Source organism: Anser cygnoides, chromosome 1, assembly GCF_040182565.1.
Source record: "Anser cygnoides isolate HZ-2024a breed goose chromosome 1, Taihu_goose_T2T_genome, whole genome shotgun sequence".
Lineage (NCBI taxonomy): Eukaryota > Metazoa > Chordata > Aves > Anseriformes > Anatidae > Anser > Anser cygnoides.
This window is the reverse complement of record NC_089873.1, coordinates 130,008,463-130,031,796: the sequence shown is the minus strand read 5'-3', so window position 1 is coordinate 130,031,796 and position 23,334 is coordinate 130,008,463. Positions and strand designations below refer to the sequence as shown.

At 40.9% G+C, this 23,334-nt stretch overlaps 1 protein-coding gene across 3 annotated transcripts in view; it reads left to right on the top strand.

Annotated features, from left to right (window-relative positions):
• REPS2 (RALBP1 associated Eps domain containing 2) overlaps positions 1-23,334 on the top strand; it is a 96,338-nt gene that overhangs the window by 7,064 nt on the left and 65,940 nt on the right. The window lies entirely within an intron of this gene.

Sequence of the window (23,334 nt, the reverse complement as noted above, 5' to 3'; positions counted from 1 at the left end):
AACTGCATGCAGTGCCGTGCTAGCCTGAAACCACTCAGTAAACGGCATGACGTGCTTTAACTGAGGGGCAGGGAGTTAGAGTAGGTCAGTGGAAGGTGTTAACAACTTTCTGAGTGCATCCAGCCAGGCAGGCCTGTTCGTGAGTGGGAGGAAGGCCCGAGGTTGACTTGGCGGTGGTGAGGCCCGCAGTTGGGCGTGAGGTCTCGCCAGCTGGATCGAGGCCTGCTTATACTACCCCAAGTTACACGCTGCTTGTTAAATGGTCTCTTGACCCTAGATGAGTCATTCAGTGGTCTTCCTAATGAATATAAATTGCTGTGCACAGCTGCAAGAGTGCCTTGCGTGGAGCAAGGTGGCTAGGGATTGCCTTTTAAGAAAGGGTCTTGAGAAGCTTCGAACAGCCTGGCTTCCAAAGCATGTTTTTAGCTGGTGTGTTCTTCTGCTCCTTTATTTTTCCTTCCAATGCCATGAGCAGTCTCCCCCATCCAAAAATCCTGCAGATGGTTCTTCCAGTATCTCCTGTTTGTATCTGCATAGTCCTGTAATCTTCATGTGCAACTCAGCTGGTCCTCTTCTGCACCAGGAGATGGCAAAGAACTAGTCCTTTGAGCAGGGTTGTACTTGAAATGCTGGATCCAGAACTTAAATTCCCATTGGCATGGTGGCATTGAAAATTTAGAGTCTGCTAATGGGAAACACGTGGCTGAGCCTGAATTTAAGCTGTCTGTACATGGCCTGTAGTGTCTGCTTGCTCGTTACTTTATGAATCATGAAGCTGAGTTCTACCTTCAATAGCAAATGTCTGTAGTGTTGCTGTATTATTATTATTATTATAAATTTCAAGTGGTTTTGGCATCAGCCTTTCAGATTATTATTATTATTTTTCCCTCTTCTGAAAGCCTCTCTTTCCATACCAGGGAACATTAGATCAGCTTTGGCATAGGTAGCGTTTCACATTTCATGCGTTCTTTACTTATGGCATAATTTACACAATGATGGCCTATGGAAAGCCAATATGATGCTCTTTCAGAATAAAACAATGTGTCTAGTCTTCTGCAAAACAAGATGAGAACTCTGGGCTAACAAATACATTCAGAATTATTTTGTTACCAACAGTAACAGCAGGGGAGCAGTAAAAGGTGAAGAACTTAGAAGTTTCAAAGGCCAAAAATAAATGGGGAGGGAGGCAAAAACAACTCAATAGTGTGATTTATGTATACATTTATTTTGCTTTCCCTCCTCTTGGAATAACTGTTGCCCTTATAAGAACATCTTTCTGTTTTAATAGATGTAGGCTGCCTTTCCTTTACTATCTACGGGTAGAAATGCAAATACAAGGCATGATATTAAATGTGCTATAAAATGCTCTCATATTGTGCATGAGCAGTGGAGATGATGTAATCTTTGACTCTGTGCAGTGTTCTTGCTATGGAGTCCTGTGTTCTTTAGCAGAATTGAGGATGAACACTTGGTTTAGACACAAACAAGTAAGGTTCATTCTTGCTGACTGAATGATGCATTTCACCACGTGAAGTGCAAGCATGTTGTTTGAAATGATGATAATTTTAGGTTTTAGTTTAGTGAAGTGGAAGAGAGAAATTTAAGCTGCTTTTCCAAGCGATGTGTTGATTCAAACTGTAGGTAAATAAGGTATAAGATCAAGAAAGGGCAGGAAAGGTCATCTGAACACACTATATGCAATGAAGTTATCAGCTAAAATGGTACGCCTTCAGTTAAGTCTTTTGACAACTTTTCAGTCATATAAAAACAATGCATACATTTCAATGAAAGAAGATTTTAATTTTTGTGGTATGGATTAAGGTAAATGCACAACTGAAGAGAGTAGTGTTTAGATATTTGCTGCGTTCCTTTAAAAAGTACCTGCTGTAAGCACAAGGGAAGTGAACTCAGGAAATGTGCCAAATGTGATAAAACGGGATTGGTGCAGGGAGCATCAAGATTTTTTGGGGCTGCCAGGCTAGAAAATCATATCGCAGCAAATTCAGAAGAAAAAGGCTTACTCTAGGAAAAAAAAAAAATGATTATGATGGGAGATCATAACGGGAGATAACAGGCTTTATGTGGTTTCTCTTTGTGTCAAAAATGCATCACAGAGTCTCTGTTTTCCTCTGTATTAGTAGAGTCTCATTTTATCTGCGAAGTGGAATAAAACCCAGAGTTACATTTTCATGGAAAAAGCCAGAATTTCTTCTTTCTGAAGCAAAGTTAAATGTGAGAAATGTTCACAAAAGAAGTTGATTTGGAAATGTTTAAAAACCTATAATTTACTGAACTAAATCAAAGCACATTGTTTTGAACTGCTTAGGTGTTAAAGTGCTGTGGCATCTTAAATGGGTAAGTTTTGGGAAGGAAATCATTTAGGTACATCACGTCTTGGTCCTTCCTGTTGGTTAGACTAGTTCTGCTGTTAGGTGGAGCTGCGGTGGTGACCAGGCAGCTCCTGGATGTGATCTGCTGAGGAACTGTGAGAGCAAGGGTGTGAACCGTCAAAACTACAGCTTCCACAAGATTCTGCGGTACTTTTATATTAATGCATCCTGGAACAAAATATTTCAAGCAGAAACTTGTAAAGCTCATTGGAATTTGAATGTTCTTTCAGGATGAAACTCAATATTTTGCAGTATTTTCAATTAGTTAAGTTCAAGATGACTAGATCTGGTGGCTGCCATCTATCTGGAGAGTATTTATCCATTTGTCATCACTACTTGAATACTAACTGTTGTGATTTTTAGCAACTTGAAGCACTTTTTACCACTGCCTTCAGAATGCCCCATCTCTCTTCTTGTTTTGCTGATACTGTTTTAATTATAAAGGGAGGAGGACTAGGAGGCACCAAATATCAGATCTTCAGTGCAGAGTTGTCCATAACTGATTCTCATTCTGAAAAGTGAGAAGCAAAATGCTTGAATTTCTGAAGAACGAGTTTTCTCTATTATTGCTGAAGTTTTGAAAGACCTAAATAATGGTAGCTGCTAGAAATGTTCTCCTTTTTAGCTGTGGGGATGTGTCCCATGTAGACAGTAATGTTGCTCGCTGTCTAATGTTCTCTTCTTTAAACTCTAAATTCAGCATTAATGGTAAGAAGGCATCCTGAAAATTCTTCTTTGGACACAAAATACACTAATTCCATTCTTAAACAGTGGAAGAAACAAAAACTGAATGCAAGACATTTCCGGAGTGATAGTATTTTTCTCTAAATCATAGTGGCTTGGCTGCTCGGTTACTGGCCTGGTTCCTTTCTGGTGTGGTAACTGCAATGCTAGTGCCTTCGAACAGCTTTTTGTGCTGCTGATAGTTTGATCTCTTACGTTTTTGGTAGGAAGCTTAAAGAACAGGTAGACTGAAACTAGTTTCGCATTACAAGAAAGTAAGCGGAGACGTTGCCCAAGTACGAGAGTGCTAGGACGTGGAAGGACAGCAGTGAATCTCCTTCAAAGCTGTGGCTGTGAAAGAGGCTGGAAAGGAGGGAGGCTTGGAAGAATCAGCCAGGTGCACACTGAGGAATATCTGGTTTGGGAGGAGATCAGAAGGCAAAAATAAATAAATCCCAATTTCATTGTTAACTGCTGTTCTCTGTTGTTGAATAATGAAAGGCAGAGACCAGGAAGCTGCTTGTTTCTGGTTTTTATTAGATGCTGTAGATACCATGGTGATGAGCAGGTTATAAATATAAATGTTGGCTGCAGATAGAACATGAAACAGACTGGAACCTGGTGACCTTTAAAAAGGGGGTAACGTAAGGTTTAAAATTATGCTGATGTCTGAAGCTTCCTATGGAGTCCTTGAGAAGTGCCATAAAAACCCTATCAGTAGTTTAAAAATAAAAAATAAAAGGCAAAAAAAAAATAATCACACATCTGAAATCTTATCCTGTTTACGTTAATGCAATCTCATGCGATGGCACCAGAGTTAGAAACAAAGAGACCCTCAGCTTTCTGTTTTCCACGCCCCGTGTGTTATACCACTGTAACAAAAAGCATGCTTGCATTTTTTTTTGCACTTGTAAACCTGCTGCTACCCATGCTTGAGTGGGGAATTTTTAAAAGAACAGCACTAAATTCTTATTTTGGAGATATGTTGTACTTGTAAAATAATACATCTATGAAGTCATGCCTTTCCAAAAGTGTTTTGAGTGTTTTGAGAGGAAGGAACCTGAATGGGAGCCTGGATGTCAGTCTTCCAGCACCTGGCACTGCGCAGTGCAACTGGTCAGGGCAAATATTGTCTCAGGACAAGAAGGAGCAGCACCAGGCAATGTCAGCAGGAAAATAATTCTTAATGTTATTTACATTGAGTTATCTGTCGCTTATTTTTCTTTTCTCTCTCTCTGTTCTCAGCTGTAGTATAGTAATTATACCTTTTATTTGAACTAATCTAAATCTGGACCCTCCTTGAGGAGGTTATTCTCCAAAGGATTATTTCTCTTTAGAAAATACTTATTAACTGTTTTTTTTTAAAGACTGCATTATTTACTGTATACGTATTTGATTGCAGGGGATGTGTGTGAGAGGAAAGACTCTTAAGTTCAGTCTAGCAAGGCACTTTGTGTCAGTATAACCGCTAAATTTAAGCCCTACAGCAAAACCGATACTGAAGGAGAGGTCTTAAAATGAAAATCTCTTAGTAGGAGAAACATCCAAAAGAGCAAAAGTAGAGAGTAAGTGTGTTAAGCTCTATTTTTTCAATGTGCTATATGAAGTATTTGGCAGTGTTTAAGTGCAAATGCCAGTAACAACCAAATTAATACTGAGACAAATACAGCAATATTTGGGTCCTTCTAGTAACCTTCTAGCCACTGAAGTGTAAGGTAAGTTTCAAAATAGGAGAGTGTTTAACATATTATACTGAGGAACAGTGTGGCAAGGGCTGTAGATGTAAAATACTTTTAAAGTAATGTATTAGAAGTGCTATCTAGTTTTCCATGATCTGAATTGATCTGTATAGGGGTTCTAAACCTATAGGATATTAGGATATAGGAATATAGGATATAGGAATTCTGGTGAAATATGGTGCTTTAAATAGTTGTAGGACCATCCTGTGGTCAAATTGGCTAAAACAGTGTTTCTACAGTTTCCACAGCACTTTCTAGTTGTGTGACATAATCAGTATGTGATTCTACAGAGCTCAGAGAAGCACTAAATTTGTCTGAAGAAGTTAAGTCATTTGAGCCAATGATAAATATTTGAATAATTTTGCTTTGTTTCCTGATGGCTGTTGCAAGACAACACTTCTTCCAAGCAACACTGTACAGCAATTTTCTTTTGTAGAAGAACACTAAGGCATTTCAAAAACAGGTCACTGTTGCTATAAAATGGGCAAGACAATAGTTTTATAATGAAAGAGCGTACCAGAGCTGTGTAGTTCCAAGGAAAAGTAGTTTTGTATCATTAACTAATAATACACGTTATCATAGCGAACCACTTCCCCACATTAAAGCTTAATGGATTTTAATCTAAAATGACTTTTTCTTCCCATGAAATATAAATTGTTTATTTTGGCTTGCTGATGATGTTTCTGTTCTGTTAGACACGTGCCTGTCCGTGCTGTTTATACCTTGTTATATTTCACTCTGTTGACTTAGCCTTTCCTTGCGGTCCACCTGGGAGAATTGCTACAAGCATCGTACTGGAAGTTCCTCTGCAGTAGGAATGCACAGATCTTTTCTTCACGGCAAGAGTAGTTCGTTTATTACTAAGGTTGCGAGCAGAATATGAAAGTTATTTATATCCTTGTGTGTACACCCATCGGTCTCATTAGATACCAGGCTAGACTGTCAGCATTTCACATCTGTTTTTTAACTGCTTAAATGGCTGATGACGCATTTGAGTTTCTGAACGTGTAACATACACTATGGGGAAAGCATCTTTCCTCTGGTTCTCCACAAGGATCTTGCTTAACATGCCACCCAGCTCTTTATGCAACGCGGGGTTTCATCTGCTGCTGAGAGTGACCTACCAGCTAATGGTCTTTCTGTTACCATTATGTCATTACCCACGGGCACGTCTTCCTGAAAGGTCTTGCCGTTTCCTACATAACTGCATGGTTTCGTCTCAAAAACGATCACAGAAATAACTTACAGTTTCCTTTATTGCTGCTTATTCCACTTCACCTTTCTTAATGTAATCTAAGATTTGCCAATTTCCCATGTCGTGGGTTCGGGTTGTTTTGGCCTGGTTTTGAAATAAAATGAGGCTTGAGCAATAATACTGTTAATTCAGCCCAGTAATAACTTCTGAATTTGTTCATTGTCAACAAAACTTCACAGAAAATTAAGAGACTTTGAAGAGGTGAAGTTCCTAAGATCTGTGAAAGACAAGTCATTTAGTAGAAGAAAGCCCTATTAATTTTCCTGCTGAAAGAAAGCTCCCAAAGTGAACTCAAGGCACGTTAAAGAATTTGTTTTGGAATGTCACTTCAAGGCAGGGATTCGGAGGAAATTGGGATTCATTGGTCTTGCTGTTCATGGGTGACTTTTGCTTGGACCCGATCGATGTAGATATGAATAGTAGTTTGGGCATGAGCTAAAAGAAGGGTTGCAGAATAGCGATTTACAAGCCGCCGTGCTGGTGAGTAGAGAGGGGCAAAAGGGGATGGCAAGTCTCTCCGTGTCTGCTCGGGGATGCTGTTTTGGTGCCTCTCCCTGCCCCTCCAACCCTCCCCGCGCCGCTCCACCTGCGCTGCTCTTTGTTCCCCTCCGCTCCAGCTGGCGACCTACAGGAGCCAAGAGAGCTGCTGCTTCAGCGCTTCTCTGCATCTGCCAGGAAATAAATAAAGAGCGGGAAGAGAAACGGAAGGGATGCGTTCTTGCTCTTTTTGTCGGCTCTGCTTAGGGCTTTTTTTAATTGTACGTCTTGCAAAAATGTATCACTGTGAGAAAATTTCCTTGAGACTGGAGCTGGATCCTGTCGCTGCCTTGGTTTCCTTAGTTTTTTGGCATTAAGAAAAATGCAAGGGCTTCAGCAGTGATGCATTGGAGCTGGATTCTCGTTTTTACCACTGTTAAATACACCATTGCTATTGAGAGGCTTGATGCAGTCCCCTAAAGGCTTGCCAGGGGTTGTGCTTTGTTTGCATACACCCCTCAGTCAAGCAGCGCTCTGTGAGGTGTCCTACGCGTGCAGGTGGGCTGCCCAATTTTGATCTCGATGTTGTTTTGGGAGTTGTTTGCTTTCAGTTTTATAAATTCCCTCTAACTCTCTTTCTGGAAGCTGAATATTACGTGGTGGCACTATTACTGCTCCTTTTGTGCCTATGTTTTCTCCTGGTGTTTCCAGCCTTCTGGAATCTGCCTGGGCATTGGAGAGAGTGTGCCCATTGCTTCCTTGTTGTACGTGGACTCGGGGTTCCCTGGTACCCCCAGTGATGTCTCATCCCGTGGCTGGGGTTCAGATGAACAGGGGGATTGTGTGGGACACAACAAGCAGGTGAACCTTTCACGTGTATAACATGCCATCTCAGCATGTTGCAATTAAAAGCTACTTCTGAATTAAATACCTAGATTCAACACCCTATGCTCTTTCCTGTTTTGTTTTGTTTTGTTTTGTTTTTTCCCCCCAAAGGAAACATTGATCTCTCCAGCCCTTTTTTCGGCACCCCTAGATCATTCATCAGCAACTTCTCCAGTGGTTTCCCTTCAGGAAGTTTCACTTCTTGTGGTGCAAGAGCTGACTTCATGGCACTGTCTGCTGTGTAGGACAGGCTGGCTGCCTGAATTTCCTTGGCAGTGAGCTTGTCGTAATACATAATATTTGTCTTGTCATGGGTATATCTCATTATTTATTTCTATATCTCTTTCATTTTCCCTTAAGAGCATCAAGTCACCTTTTGAAAGCATTTACATTTTTTGATGTATGTTTCATTTTTTTGTAATTATGTGTAGAAATGAGTAATAGATTTTCTTTAACTTCCTACTATGTCTCTGCTGTCTGTTTTTTCCTAACATATAAGGAAAGTTTGCCTTATTTTCCAAATTTCATTACAGAAATGTTTAGGTATAAGTGTTGCAGGGAAATGCTTCCTTGCAGAAAAAAATGTATAACTATTTCCAATGGAATTTAAAAATAACAAACAACTTATTAAATCTTGGAAAAGAATGTTTAACAAAATCTAATAATGAACCAAATTTTGCCTGACCATGTACATTTTGACTTCGTAAATGTGTTTGAGGTTTTAAACTACACAAAACATTTGTGACATGGTTTGTTTGAAGGACTGTTGGGAATTCAAGATAATTTCTGAAACAATATATTATCATTAATGTTCTATACGTTCTTGGGGTTTTGACGAATATTACTCAATATACATGCTTTTGCTTAAGATTAACAGGCCTTTACATTTTATGAAAAATCAAAGCAATGTGTTAGTCAACAACGCCATAAGATCTATGTTGTTGGTCTCTTTGAAAGCTGTCGTATATCCTGTGCTCAACCAGCTTGCCCAGCCTAGAGCGAGCTCCATGCATGCTCTGAAGGCACCGGTGCTGACCCTATCTTCCTTATTCCTCAGAACCACCTCTTGCTCAAGGGGGTAGTTCATGAAGGATTCATGAAGATGTTGATGTCCCTAAGAACAGATTAGTTGCATCCAGGCAGGCTTGAAGTTGCAGTTCCTGCAGATGCATTGGGACAGTAGTTTGTATGGTGCTTGGGAACATGGTTCAGTGGGTGACGTTGGTAGTAGGGTGATGGTTGGACCAGATGGTATTGAAGGTCTTTTCTAACCTTACTGATTCTATGATTGCCTAGTGTGTTTGCCAGTGTCTTTCTTTTTTTTCTATTCTAGTTTTTGAAAACATCATTCCTAGTGCCATGACTTTGTCCTGTGCTCACAAACACTCTTTGCCCCTGAAACCAACCTTGGCCGAGGACCAGAAAAAAAAGGCATATTTATCAAAGGCCAGTTTTCAATTTTGTTGGAAATACTGGCACCGCCCTGTAATAACTAGACTTTTTCTGGTGGAATGAATTCACAGTAAATGTCCTGTTGAGTAGGAAATGTTTCTTATTCATTCCTTGAAAAATGAGCCGTGGGGGCAAGCTAAGTTGGATGATGGCCATTTTACACTCCTGTCAAAACTTAGAGAAGACCAACAACTAACCTGAAAATAATTTTATTGTAGAATGCTTAATAACAAGATTTAAAACACACACAAAAAACCAGAGTTTAACTTTTTTATCATCTGTTTTGTTCCTCTGAGACTTTTATTCTTGAAGTTTCATTTGAGTCCAACTTGTTCAATGTGTCTATTTTTTTTATGTGATGTGCTCTCATCTGTAGGCTGTGTTGTAGATTTGGACTTAAGTGGAATGTAAATATCTTGCACAGGAATCCCAAGTCGAATCCTTCCCAAAGTTTTTGTAGAAAATCAATTTCCTGTGAGGAGTGTCAAGATTTTTTATGGTTAATACTCCACAGAAATGCCTCCAATTTTTTTTTTTTTTACCAAGCTGGAAAAAATCCGGTATTGTTATGCAATACAAATTTTGTGCTTTTGATGTGCTATAAATTCAATTACATACCTTGTTAAAATTTCTTATATAAAAGTGTGAGGACAAAAGTATTCATATTCTTTCAGTTTGAGTTAATTCCTTTTGACATTGAAGTGTGGAGCCAAAAATTTTCAGTGTTGTGAGAATCATTATGAAGAAAGCAATTCTGAGGGATTTAAAAAATATGAGAGGCTATGGTATGGTGCCCAAATACTGTGACATTAAAAAGAAAGGTACAAAATACAATATTCCATTGTAGACTAGTTTATTTGTATCCTTTTCACGTGACTTTGTGAACTAGAACTTTTCCATGTATCTGAATCTGGAAGCATGAAATGGGCAGGTCAACCAATAGGTTTTTATATGGGTGTGGCTATTTCAAGGAATTGCAGATATTTTTTGGAAAAATCAGATTTTTTTTTTATGGTTCCAAATGTGTCATATTGTTTTGGTGGCATTTTGATTGCTTTTGCTTCTCAGTGGAGCATTTGCAATTGTCACAGTTTTTCCATGATCACTTGCCTAGGAAGATAGAAGTAAACAGTAGATTAATATAATTCTCAACATTTAGGAAAAAAAGGTAACACAGTTTGTCTTCATTTGTCAGAATTAAAATCATCCTGGTTTTGTGCATACCTCAAGATCTGCACGCAGTCATACAATTCTTCAAAGTTGTACTTTGTCCATCAATAACAAATATTTTTTTTTGTTAATAAGGTACGAACAGTGCACAGATTCAGAATCATTTGACACATCTATACTAAATGGAGTTTAGAAACTGTAATGAATTTATTCTTTCACTTGTACCTGTTGTCCTGCCATACAAGTTGAGAATAGTTTTTTTGTTTTTTTTTTTCCCAAAATACAACTTAACCAATGAGAAGCTTTTCAAGAATTTAGGAAACTTATATTTTTATTGTGTCATACTCAGTGGCGTGTTTAATTTTCTTGTTTCTAGTTAAAGGGAAGTTGTTTAATTCAGAACTAACATAGTAGCAGAGATTATTTTTAAAAATACATTTACCTTAATACATAATTTCTTATAAATCTGAGAGTCAGATAAAAAGTTGTTTCAAAATGTGCACATAGTGTTTTGTTTTCAGAAGAAAAAGTACTCATGAGGAAAAATGTGGAGTTGTTTTCTGCTCAAAACAATTGTTGTTTCTAGAGGCTGAAAATGGTTCATTTGTGTATTATATAATAATTTTCTTAGAAAGTGAGTGTGACTAAAAGCTGGGGGAGGAACTCCATTTCGCAGTACTCAGCAGTCAGCCCACCAGTGTGGTGAGAAGTGTGGTACGGATGGATGGGCTTCTTCGGTTACATCGGGGATGGGTCATATAGGAGTGTGTATGTAAAATGGCATTTCTCCCCTGCCCCGTGCAAGTTCCAGCAATTTGTAAGGCAACAAAGAAGTGTCTTCTTCCCCTCATTCCTGCCCTTGGCCTACCCCCCAAAACCAGTGATGAAATGTAATCTAGATTTATTTTAAGTACTCACACATGTGGAGAAATCACTCCCACTTCTTGACTGAAGACCCAGTTTCAACAGCAAAATAAAACTAAACCACAGTTGAAAGACTTCAAGTGAAGAAATGAAGCAATAATTTTGTTTTCAAGTTGTTTCTATGTTTAAACTTACTTTCTGTAAGCGGATAGGAATAATAATATCTGAAAGTTAACCTTCCAGTGCAAAATCAAGCTTAGGACATAGCAAGCTTGATTTTCTGTAATAACACTCTTGCCATGCAGCAAAAGGCAGGTAGAGCAATGCTTGCTAGGTAGGACCAGAGGGAATGGGAGTGTCAGAAACAGGACTTTCCACGCAATCTTACTCCCCGTGCTTAACAAAGTAGCTGTTGTTAAGTCTGCTAAGCCAACAGATTCCTGTGCAAAAGCGTTGAGGGAATTAAAAGCTTAATCAGCCCCTGTGCTCTCAGGAGTTCAAAGGGTTTAGACATGGAAAATAGGGGAAAGAGTGTATATTTGTTAAGTACGAATGCTTTTGCTTATTCTCAGTCAGGCTCCAAACTAAGAAAGCAGTTAAGAAACGTAGGGGTTTCCAGCCCATGAGCATTCCTAGTGAATTCACATGGGGCTATTTCATGCGGATCTCAGAGAGAGAAATCCTTTGAATTGTACAGCTCTTATGTAAGAAAAGAATTTCCAGCTTGGCCATACGGAGTACGCTGTTACTAAAATATAAATTTATTAAGTCTTCTGTGGCTTCGCCTTTTTAAAGTTGCGGCACTTTGGCCCACTTTTGTGAACATGTTTTGGGGCTTTAATTGCATGGCAAACCATTTGCTTCACACGATTCCTTTCCATTTAGTGCAGAAATTTTGTACAAAGTGTAAGGCAGAGGCTTATGAGAAAGAAAAGAGGCTGCTGCCTGTAAGATGCAGATTGGCACGCAACACGGGTTTTGATATCCAGCTTTCATTTGTTTTAAGCAACAATTCACCTAAGGGTTTCAGTCTTAAATGTAAAACTTACCAATATTAAATAACAGGAGAGAAACCAAAGCAATTAAAAGGAAAAAATGATTGATAGTTTATTTGCTGTCCTGGTGCATATGCTTAATTTTCAATGCTGAAAGAAAGAAATGCTAAAAATGAACAGATACTTGGAAAAGCTGCCTGCGATAAGCTTTTACAAATCCTTTTTATTGTAGTATGTAGTAATGTGTACAGATGTCTTTTTGTTTTTCTAGATTAATTCCAGAAAGTCCTGTGAAAGAGTCATAAGAGCCTCACAGCTGATGTTTTTTAATACCCTGGCTGCTGCAGTGTTTCACCCTAATAACACAGGTCTATTAAAATAAGCATGCTGTTAGTGGTTGCATTAAGACCAAACAAACTAGAAACTCTGAGCAATTTAGCATTTCACATGTTTTGTGAACCACTTCTGCGTGCACAGGCACACCGAGAGCTGTGGGATGGGTGCCAGCGTGGCCCTGGTTTGTCGCGTCCGTTTGTGTGTCCGTTGTGGGAGGTTGGTGGTGTGAGAAGCAGCCACACGTCCCCGGTGCATCCCCACGGAGTTCCTCTCGAAGGACGGGCAGGCTTGCAGATAAACGCTGGCTCGTGCACCCTGTGTGAAATGGGACCTAGGTCACATACGGCAGTTCTCAGATCCCTAGAAAATGTGCATAGGGAGATGAAAGGCAGGGACTGAAGCCTTCATTTACTCAACATTTTGACATTTTTTGTGCTATTTGTGAATGCGTAGCGGGAGGAAGCGCAGGTGTAGGAATTACTTTTGAAATGATTGCAATATTTTTGGAGAAATCAAGTCAAAATCTTTCCTAAAATTGGTGTTGGGGCAGAGGGAGAGGTTTCCACTACTTGAAGAAAATGGGTAAGGTTTTATTGGATATTTTCTTTTTGCTTTTCAGACAGTATTATTTCTCCTGCAGTGATCACTAGTGCCTTAGGAACTCCAAAAATCACCATGTGATACCAGCCACGGATCACTCTCCACCTCAGCCATCTGTTCACAGCCAAATACATCATCACTCTTTTCTCTACCCGATGTGTTAAATCATTCTTTATTCTACTTTGCGCCATCAGTGTTTGCTGAAGGTTGTGGGGAGGGATTAGAGGTTAAATGGAGATTTGCATCTGGGCACTGGGCTGCTCCCCTCAGCTGTGTAAGGCTGCGCGGATCTGTGTGGGGACGGGCCACCGTGAGCGGGCCGGCACTATTTGGTCGAGGTCTTAGAAATCCAAAGCACTTTTTGGCGGTCTGTCTCGCAAGCGCAAGTTGTGCTGTCGTTATCTTTATCCAAAGGCAGGAGAGGGGCTCAGCAGGGTGTCTGCAGTGGTGACGTGCGGTGGATCGCGCAGCATCGGCAATGGAGAAGTCGGCTAGGCCCGGGGCAGCTCTTGGCTTTCCCGAGGGAGCCCGCCTCGGCTGCTCACACAAATTGCCACCATCCTGGTGGCTAGAAAATCCTGTTACAGAATCTCACTCCAGAGTTACCTCTCCCTCAGTGATTTATGCCCGTTTCAGTCGAGTGCAACACTCTTAATAATGTCTCAATTAATTTTAAATTGCACAAATCTTCTGGCTGCTACCAAGAAGGAAAGGCTTGGAAAACAAGCTTCATCAATTGCTCCCTCTGGGACTTCAGAATAGACATAATTTAAAGCACTCCATGTGACTTTTTTCCTCCTTTTTTAATGTACAGAAATTCATTTTTTGAGTGGTTTTGGATTTTGTAAAAAAAGGTAGATTATGAATCTGTTAACTCATGGTACTAAAAGTTAATGTTGGATAATAATCTCTTAGTGTAATGCTATGAAGATTTTGCAAGAATGCTGTGATTCTTAAGTGGTGTACTGTTTGTTTTTGCATGTCACAATATTTGGATCCTACAGTTGCCCTAGGCCATTAAAGATGAGGGAGGAAGGTCAAGTGGAAATAAGCATAAAGGCGTTGTTCTGCTGATTGTTTAGGTGCTCATCTGTATTGTACTGGCCAAAGTTAAAAATATCTGGTGCTAAAAGGTGGGTGATACAAGTTATATGTTACACATCAATGTGTAAGAAGTGCTTTAGTCGTATTTTTCTTTATTGGAACGAAGGCACGCTGAAGACAAACAGATACAGAGGGATTAACTTGCATTCTGTTTTGTAGGAATATCTTGCTGCGCACCGAATCGTACATGGGAGGGGACATGCTGTTTTGATCCCCGTGCCAGGCTTTCTACACAGAACCTCTAACCTGGGGCTGGTGCTGGGGGAGCCGGCAGGAGCCGTGGCAGTGCAGGCAGGTTTTCGGGGGTAGCTGGAGCTAATGGTGGCAATGCAACTTATCTGTGGTGCGGCTGCGGAAAATTCAGATTTCAGTTCCGTTTCGGTTGGCCACCTCTGCTTATTTTTAAAGACCGCTTCCATTCCTGTGGCTAGTTGTTGAAGGATGCTCTCTTTCTCTTTTTAAAGGGTTTGTCCTGAGTGTCTTGGGAAGGAAAATCAATCCTTTTTTTTTTTTTTTTTTTAAGAGCAGCATTGAGCAACGCTTGGCTTAACTCTGTTTAAAAGTAAAATAAAGGCAAAAGCAGCTAAATGTTGTAAGAAAAAATCACCACAAAACCAAGATAAAAGCAAACAAAATATTTATACTGCTCTAGAACTCTGGATTTTACACCTGAAATATATATAATGGTTGCTGCTTCCTGTTTGAGGTGTTACTGGAGGAAACCTGAAGGATGGAGCAGCGTAATGGAGTAGATGCAGCTGTATAGTCGGCAGCATTACTGCCACTTGTGGATGGAAAGAGCTTGGCCAAAATGCGGTAAAAACCTGGCAGTGGCAGAGGGGAAGGGTTGTGAGTGCTGCCTCGGATGGTGGTGTGAATGCTGCCTCCAAGCTTTGCCTGTGGCTTTTTCATTTCCCTGACCACCTCACTCGTCGAGGTAAAATCCTGTATGATAGATCTCAAACAGCAGAAGTTCATTTGTATGCAGAAACCTTCAAACCAAAAGATGTCTTCGCAGACATTGTACTGTAACTAAGCTGACACTGAAATACAAAAATGTAAACTTTAGACATTTTTCTATAATCTTTCCGACTAACTTCAGTTGGTTCTGCTGTCACCTGCAAGTGGTGCTTCCCCCAGGAGTCCTGTGAGCTGAATTGTGGCCCCGTGAGGCTTGTATCCAAGTGGCTCGGCTAGGTGCAGAGGGAATGCCAAGTGCATCGCCTCATTATCACCTGAGATTAAGGACTGATTTGCTTGTTATTCAGTTTAGAGCTGTGGCTGGGAGCACCAGGACGGTGGTGGGGCTGGAGGGTTGCGTCCCATCAAGGAGTAGGAGTGCGCTGGCTGAGAAGAAAAGGCCGTTTGCTTTCCAAAATAAGTCGGGAAATGTTTTTGCCTGGATCTGTAAAGATAACGGTAATTGCCGTGAGGTATGCTGTCGACTGCCCTTGGTATACTTTCAGCTGTGAAAAAAGCATCCAAATGGAACAGATCGTAAAGTTATTCTGGCACAGCATCTGAGAGTGGAACTCTTGAAATATTTCTTTGCTGTAGTTGCGAAGAAACATGGAAATAATAAGGCAGCTGTTGGGGAGGCAAGTGAAGCATACTGTGGTCCTGCCTGTGGACGGTCGTGTAGGTCTCTTGGTTGTGATGGCACACTAAAATTAAATTAGCTTTGTTTGCCTGGATTTGCCTGTAGTGCAAATGATGTGATCTGACAGCGGGCCTTTAAATGTTGCCGCCAAATTAGAAAATAAAAGGGAGATCTAACAGAGGAGTTCCATATACTGGGTGTCTTTGCCTTAGCTTTATCAATAGAGGTATCAAAGGACCTATGAGAGCAGTTAATGGGACTCGATGATCCTTATGGGTCCCTTCCAACTCAGGATATTTTGTGATTCTATGATTAATTTATGTACATCCAAAAAGATTACGTGCCTTTCTGCCCATTATCTTCACTTGATTTTTAGGATTTATCTAGCAAGTGTTTCCATTATTTTGCTCATGTGCTGGAAGAAGCTCAGAATTTGAGAGGATATTTTGGTGGTCTGTTCAGAAAATGTGAAATGTCTGCAGGAGGCATTTCCTTAGGCTCAGTTCAAAGCTGTTCAGTTTTTCAGCAGCTGCAAGTTACAGTTGTGCATTAGGTGAGCTTGGGTAGTTGCTTCACTGGTGGCAGGGAGGCGTTTTCACAAACTGAGTGTTACTTACACTGAGGCTTTTTATGACGTTATTTCAACCTGAGAACAAAATGGAATTGCATTGCTAAGCTTTGCAGGGCAGCTTATTTCCTGAACTGTAAGCTGCAACAAAGAACTGATGTTAGATTCTTTGGAGAGGAAGGTAAATCCTGTCTAAAAACACGTTATGGTGAAACGGTAAAAATGAAGTGGATGTTTCTGTAATACACATTTGTGTTGTATGACTAATACTCGTGCATGTGACTGAATTTTGACTTCAGCAAACAAAATCACTTCAACCCAAATCAGTGGGGATTTTTTCTCTGAAAAAACAATCATTGACTTCTCAGTTTGTGGAGCGTTATTAAGAGACTGAAATTTGACAAAGGGTATGATAAGGATTGTCTGTGCGAGTAACACGCTGCAAAGTCAGTCAAATGTTTTTTTGTATGGTTGAGGAGTCTTGCATTACAAATGACTTTATGCTCCATTATCAAATTTCAGCAATTTCAATTTCTTTTATATGTTTTAGTTCATATCTAAACTGCAGAAATTGAGAGACCACTTTTCCTGTATAAAAAAAGGTTGGACAGATTGCAGAAATTTTTCCTATTACGTTTGGATTGTTAAGACCATGCTTCAAGTTAAATTCAGTTTCAGTTGTGTACATATATAGAGTGTTTTTGAGTTTGTTTTTTTTTAAGCCGTATTGAAATACATTGGAGTTCATAATAATTGCCATTCTAGATAATGAATTCAAGTTTTCAATGATTGCTATATTTTAAATCAGTGAAAATGTACTCTTAAGATAAAAATATGTTAATGAAAATGATGTTTATGCAAAATTCTCTTTGCAGTGTTAACAACTTGGTTGATGAAGTGGTCAAAAATTATAAAAATTCAAGGAAATGCTACCTGTACCTAAAAACGCGTCCTTGTTAAAAATAATGTCCTTTAATGTTCATGTGATTGTCCTGTTTTTTCGTTCCAAAAAGGCACTGTTGTAGCTCCTTTGCAAAACAGGGCAATTCTACTTGAGCTCAAGTGCAACTCTCCATTCACTCTCACCACTAGTAAGAATTGTATACTATTTTCGGGTCAGCCTCCAGAAAATGAAAGTTTTACAAACTGGTGCGTATTTCAGTTGGGCCAGTGCCAGTGCTGGCCCAAGTCCCGTGTGGGTAGTTACATCCTGCCTCCATCAAGTTCCCCTGGTGCGTTTCGTTGCTCGCGATTACGGGGGTTATTACAATCACATCTCGGCTGAGTGAGCAAGAGTTGGAGGGTCTGGGCTCCCCTCTCTTGTGTCCTGAGCCTTCTCGGGGTTATTTCTGTAGATAAGTTTTTGGAAGAGAAGAGGTGAGCAGGAAAATGAACAGAAGTCCTTGGAGTGACTAGTGCCTTATTTATAACGTATACAGCGTACGTTATTAAACATCTGCAGGATGGGATCCATGAAATTCATGTCTCACGTCCAGGAGAATGAAACATTCCTGGCAGTGACTTGTATCAGAAGAAATTCGGATAAGCTCTGTGGAAGCTTCCTGCAATCTACTTGTTTGGATGGGCTGGTGTGACAGCTCTCTACTTGTCATCGTGCTTGGGATGTTACCCTTATTCCCTTGTTTCCGCAGTAAGATTTGAAAAGCAGATAAAGCATCTGTAACCAAATTCTGCATACTCTGCAGATTTCCAGGGGATTTTGGGATTTAATAGTGATTTTAGCAAGGCTATGTGTACAGCATCTCAGGGAGTGGCTTGATGAATATGTGCATTTCCATAGCCAAATGCTGAGGAACAATTGCCTACAAAAAACGTGAAACAGTTCAGTGAGTAAGTGGAATCATACTTTAACAAAAATCCATACTGCTTTTTGGTATGCTTATGGTAAGTTCTTAAATCCACAGTAACCAGTTTTCAGGCTCTTTATTTTTGTGTTCCAGTATAATAAGCATTATTAAAATTTCACATATCCTATACAAATTTATTGGCACAAGCAGTATTTATTGACCTCGATCGATGCTTATATGAATTTGATACAAGCTAGTGAATATGAAGCACAGCTTCAACACTTCTAGATGGATGAATGCTGTTCCCAGATACAGTATTCATTTGCCAAATGGGAGGAAGAAAAATGCAAGGAGGTTTTGAAAAGTATTTGCTTCATCTCTTTCACCCCTGCAGGCTTTCTACACGCTCCTAGAGGCATGTGTTTAGTGAGGATGATGGTAGATTTTCCTTTCAAAGAGAAGACAGAATGAAGTATCAGCAAATAAGCATAGCAGCCTCTGACCTTATTCTGCTATTGTGAAAAGAATTTTGTTTACGTGGCATCCAGATTTCTCAGGAACGGTGATTCTTAAACTTCCCAGTAAGAGTGGCATCAGATGAAAGCTTTTTCTTTTTCCACATCACACACAGATAAAGCAAAAAGATTGATTAGTTTTTGTACATTAAAATCCAAAGGTTGAGCAGAGGAGACTGGATTTCGTTCAGGTGCAGATCTGTGCTTGTAAGTGTTAGGCTGCATGAGCAGCCTTTATTCCCGGGCAGTTTTTCTAGCCAATGCTGAAGTCTTTTGATTAACAATGCTGACTCACATGTCCTGGTAGCTGCACAGCTCAGATCAATACTTTCTGTAACTTGCAGCGTGCTGGCATTGCCACTCCTGCTATTTGAAAAGAAGAATTGTGAGATTTGTGCTCTTCCATTTCTCCAGGTGCCTGTAGCTGATGTATGATACAAGATAGGGGATTCCATAGACCCATGCACTGACCAAGTTAACATGAGACTTAGAGTACTTTGAAAATGTTTTTAGTGTTCACATGTGATGCTGTCTGTGGGTGGGGGGGTCTGGGGAAGCTCTGGTGGGGCTGTCGGCTCGTTTTACATAACAGATGTGGTTGCTTCCTGCTGCCTTTACAACTGCGGTAACTGCACTGGCTAAGCTATAGTAGCTTATCAGTAGCTTGCCTTACAACTTCAGCTTAAAGGACACTGTAATTTTAAACTGGGGTCACACAGAGCTTAAACAGTGAGATTTTGTAGTTAGGTCTTCAAAAGTGCCCTATGTATGTGTTATCTTGTGTGCCATAAAGTAAGCCATGTCCATCTCCTTTCATTTTAGGTGCCAGAACCCTGTTTGCTCAGAATAGTCAAGTTTTGGTGAGCATCCCAGGTGCTGTTTAAGAGTCTAAACCAGCTAAAGCATCCATTTTTAAAAGACAAGTGTGGTTACAGAAGTACTGCGGAAGCAGAGGAGCAGGGCTAACAACCCAATCCATGGCAGAGCCCCTTCCTCCGGGTGGCTGGAAGATGCTCCAGCACGTTTCTGCTGCCTTCCTGGGCAGCAGCCCTCCTGTGTCCATGACCGTGCTGTTTCTTACTTCCCTTTAAATAATGAAGAGACACGTAGCCGTGGGCTCCAAGCAGTGGTACAGGTATTTGAACAATGATCCATTCAGAAAGAAATACCTGTTTAAGAATGCAGCAAGACCTGTCTGCGACCAGCAGATCAAAGAATCTGTAAACAGAAAATTAAAAAAAAAAAAAAAAAAAAAGAGCGAAGTGGGTCAGACTCATGATATGGTTTTGAGATAAGCTGTTGATAAGGTACTGCTGCAAATATTTGTCTTTGGAAGAGTTATCACGGGGCGGCTGGTGTGGAGGGCTGAGCCTGGAGCTGCATCAGCACAGCTGGTCATCCTGTAGGCAAAGTGGTTGCTTATTTTCTTTTTCTTTCAGAGGACATGCGTTCAGCTTATACACGTTCCTCTCAGAGCAGCACAGCGCTCACAGGGGCTTTCTCCTTCCTGGGCTGGGTTTACCCACAAATGACAGGCGGTGAAGTGACCACGGCAGATTGTGACAAGGGAGCAGAACAGACAAAAACTGTGTGCCAGCAAGGTACAGAGGATGACACACCATTGTTAATGGTGAAGTAAAAAAGCAAAAATCCCAGCTTTACCTTTGCTGACAGGTGAAAGCCTTTCCCTTGAAGCTGGAGGACGACCACTTCAGCCTGCCCACCTGCTGTAGGGTTGCTGAATAGCTGTCACTGATTTTACCTCTTTCCTCTGTAGAGCAAACAAACTTCAGTTCTAGGCTCATGCTCAGTTCCTGAAGTTTAGCTCTTGCAATCTAAGTTAGACCTGCCCAGGGTGTTTGAGAGGTCAGTGCTCTTGGAGGCTGTGGTGGAAACTTGTTTGGAGAGAACCGGGGAGGGCTGGAACAATGTCAGATTGTGCTGGGAAAAGCAGCTTCATGTGGGATGTCTTCAAGGAGCAATTACAAAAATAACACTCGCTGTCAGCCGATAGAGCAGAGCAGTGAGTGGATAGTAAATACAAAAATCCGCTTTTTGTTCCAGCGTTTCAAGATGTAAAGCCTTCCTAATAGGAGTTCACATGGAGAGCAGTAATTTAAAACAGCCAGTCTTCCAAACAGCTCAATAGCTGTGCCTTAAATTTTAATGTTGATAAGTCAGAGGTTTTTTTATTTATTGTTATTTTAAAGAGAAGAGGGAAGAAATGTTATTTATTTTTACAACTGTAGAAGAACTTCTGGCCCATCAGAAGGGTGTGCAGGCGTATAGATCTCGATCTTTCTCCCCATCCTTCATGGTTGCGTGATAGGGAAGGTGGTGTGATTCTTGTACAGAACATGTGTTTTAAGGCTTTTTGCTGAAACGCCGTTGAATATACAGGCATTGTTCCAGGACTGACTTAGAACGAGCACAAGGTTAGGCACTGTGGCTCTCCATCCTTCTCCGAGAAATGTTGTTTTCGCGTGCTGTGTGAAATGAGCTTTTTTTCTCGATTGGCAAGTGACCCGTGAATTTGTTCCGTTTAAGCAGTTGCACCTTGCAGAAATTTAAACTCAGTTTTAGTCCACTCAGCATCATGCTCTTGCCTCCAAAAGCATTTAATAGATTGGTTGTTGACTAATTCTGTTTATCACCCTGAGGTTAGATTTGGCAAGACACAGCAGTAACCTACCACCACGAAAATGCATTTCCAACATGTTCTGCATTAAACTTTTCTTCCATATTCAGCTGTCACTGGGGGATTGCAGTTTTCTGCTGAAGAATCAAAAAAAAAAAAAAAGGCAATGAAAAGTGACTGTCGATAGTTCTGTATTAAGATCCCGTGCGGTATCAAGGTGCGCAATTTATTTTGTTTTACATCTGTGTCTGTTTGGCAGTCTGTGAATAGAAAATCCCAGTTCTTTCCTTGCCCTCTCGCTGAAAACAACGTAACCTAAACTGACAACAGGAGAGGATAAAAAGAATTTGTTTTTAAATACCAGTTGAAGGAAAGCAGTACTGATGTTTCCCTGTCTTGCAGGGGATATTTTCATAAATCTTAGTTCCAAAGTACTCTCTGTTTTATTTCGGAGAGAGTCTAGTCTGAAAAAAATGCCATCTTGCATTGTCATGTACAGTGCCTGTAATTCAGGTGGATCTTGGAGAGTCTTAATAGCATATTGCACAAACTAGCTTAACTTCAAGAATGCATGTCACTAAGTGTGATCTGCCCATCAAGAGACTATGTGCACTGACCCTGAAAAAGGTAAAGTCAGGAAATAATAATAATAATAAAAAAAAAAAACAGTATTCACTTTAAGCTGCTATGGGAATTTAAGCAGCGTATTCTGAGGATTTAATTTTGGGTGAAGGCTAATCTGCCACCTACCGCTGCTGCTGCTGCAGAGAGGCTGCTCCAGCCCGCAGCTCTAAGCAGGGTCCGCATTTAGGTGGTGTGAGCTGCTGGCTGGAAGGGAGCGAGCATCCCTCTGCCTTAGCTGCACGGGGACGCTAATAAGAGCAAATGCCTGTACCTACAATTAATTTATGTGAATAGCTACAATTACTTGTGTCATAAATGGGGCTACTGTGGCAGCTTCCATCTGTTGCTCCGGGCCGTTAGCAAGAGATCAGGGTTTAGTTGCAGAAATAACACGGAGGAGGTTGTGCCTACAAAACATTTTTCTCCTGTTACCACCAAAGAGCGAAATTACAAAGAGGCGATTTCAGGCAGATAGTTTGAAAAAATGTGATATTTTTGAAAGATGGTGTATCCTTGATAAAAATAATAATTATTATTTTTATTTTAAGTCTGCTTTATCAGAACGAAATGCCTCTGTATCAGGAGGGAGCAGATCATTTGCAACATCCAGCAGCCTTAATATTTCAAAGTACAGAAACAGGGGTGCAGAAGTGACTCTTAGCGTCTTCTTTTCGGGCAGCTCCCAGCGTTGCTGATCCCCGCCCTGAGGCCCCACTTGCTGCTCAGCGTTGCCTCTTGCTGGTAAGAGTGCCCCGGTAACTCATGGCAAGCTGATGGCATGGGTTTGGGTCCTGCTGCAGGATCCTGGCTCCCACCTGGATGTAAAATAAGCAGTAGGGCCAGCTACAGGGAGAAAATTAAAAAAAAAAAAAATCAAGAGTGGCTTCAGGAAAAAAAAAATGTGGAGAGGAAAAGGAATGGCGCATTCTGCTGGTTAACTGAAGCTGTGCTCGCCCAGAGAACCAACCTCCCTTTTCTTCAAGCAGTCAGAGAAAAGAAAGCTGCTTGATGCATCTCGTGATCGAGGGATGAAGCCGTGCATCTCAGAAACTCTCAGGAAGAGAAGAAACCCAGAGCTCATTCAGCCACATCAGAAGCCGCATCCAGAGATGCCTTTGCTTGAAGATAATTTTCTTTGATTATTAAGAATTGCCATTTTCCCCCCCCCAGCTGGGAGGCATTGCTGATCCACGCTCATTCACAGGAAAACGACTTGGGGCTTCCCTCAGTGTCTGAGGGCAGCTGGGGGGGGGGGTTTGGTCCGACTGTAGTGCCTGATGAAGTCTGCCTGTGATCGCCTCGGAGCTCCAGGCGTGGCAGGGAATAGTGCCTGTGCTGCAAGCCTGCTGGCAGCTGCTGCTCATGTAGCTGGTGTCCGAGCATGTAGAAGTGGAGCTGCGTGCTTCACGGAGGAGGTGGCCGAAGTCTGGTCAAGGATGTATGGCAATGGAGCTTCAGCACCAAGACCCTGTTAATTTTTCCCAAAGCGTGTTTTGCTGAAGCGATGGGATGGGGAGTTTCCCGTTGCATTTATGTTCTGGTTACAGCAGTTGTCTGAGCTGTTTTAAGGACCAATTTTAAGTAGGATTTT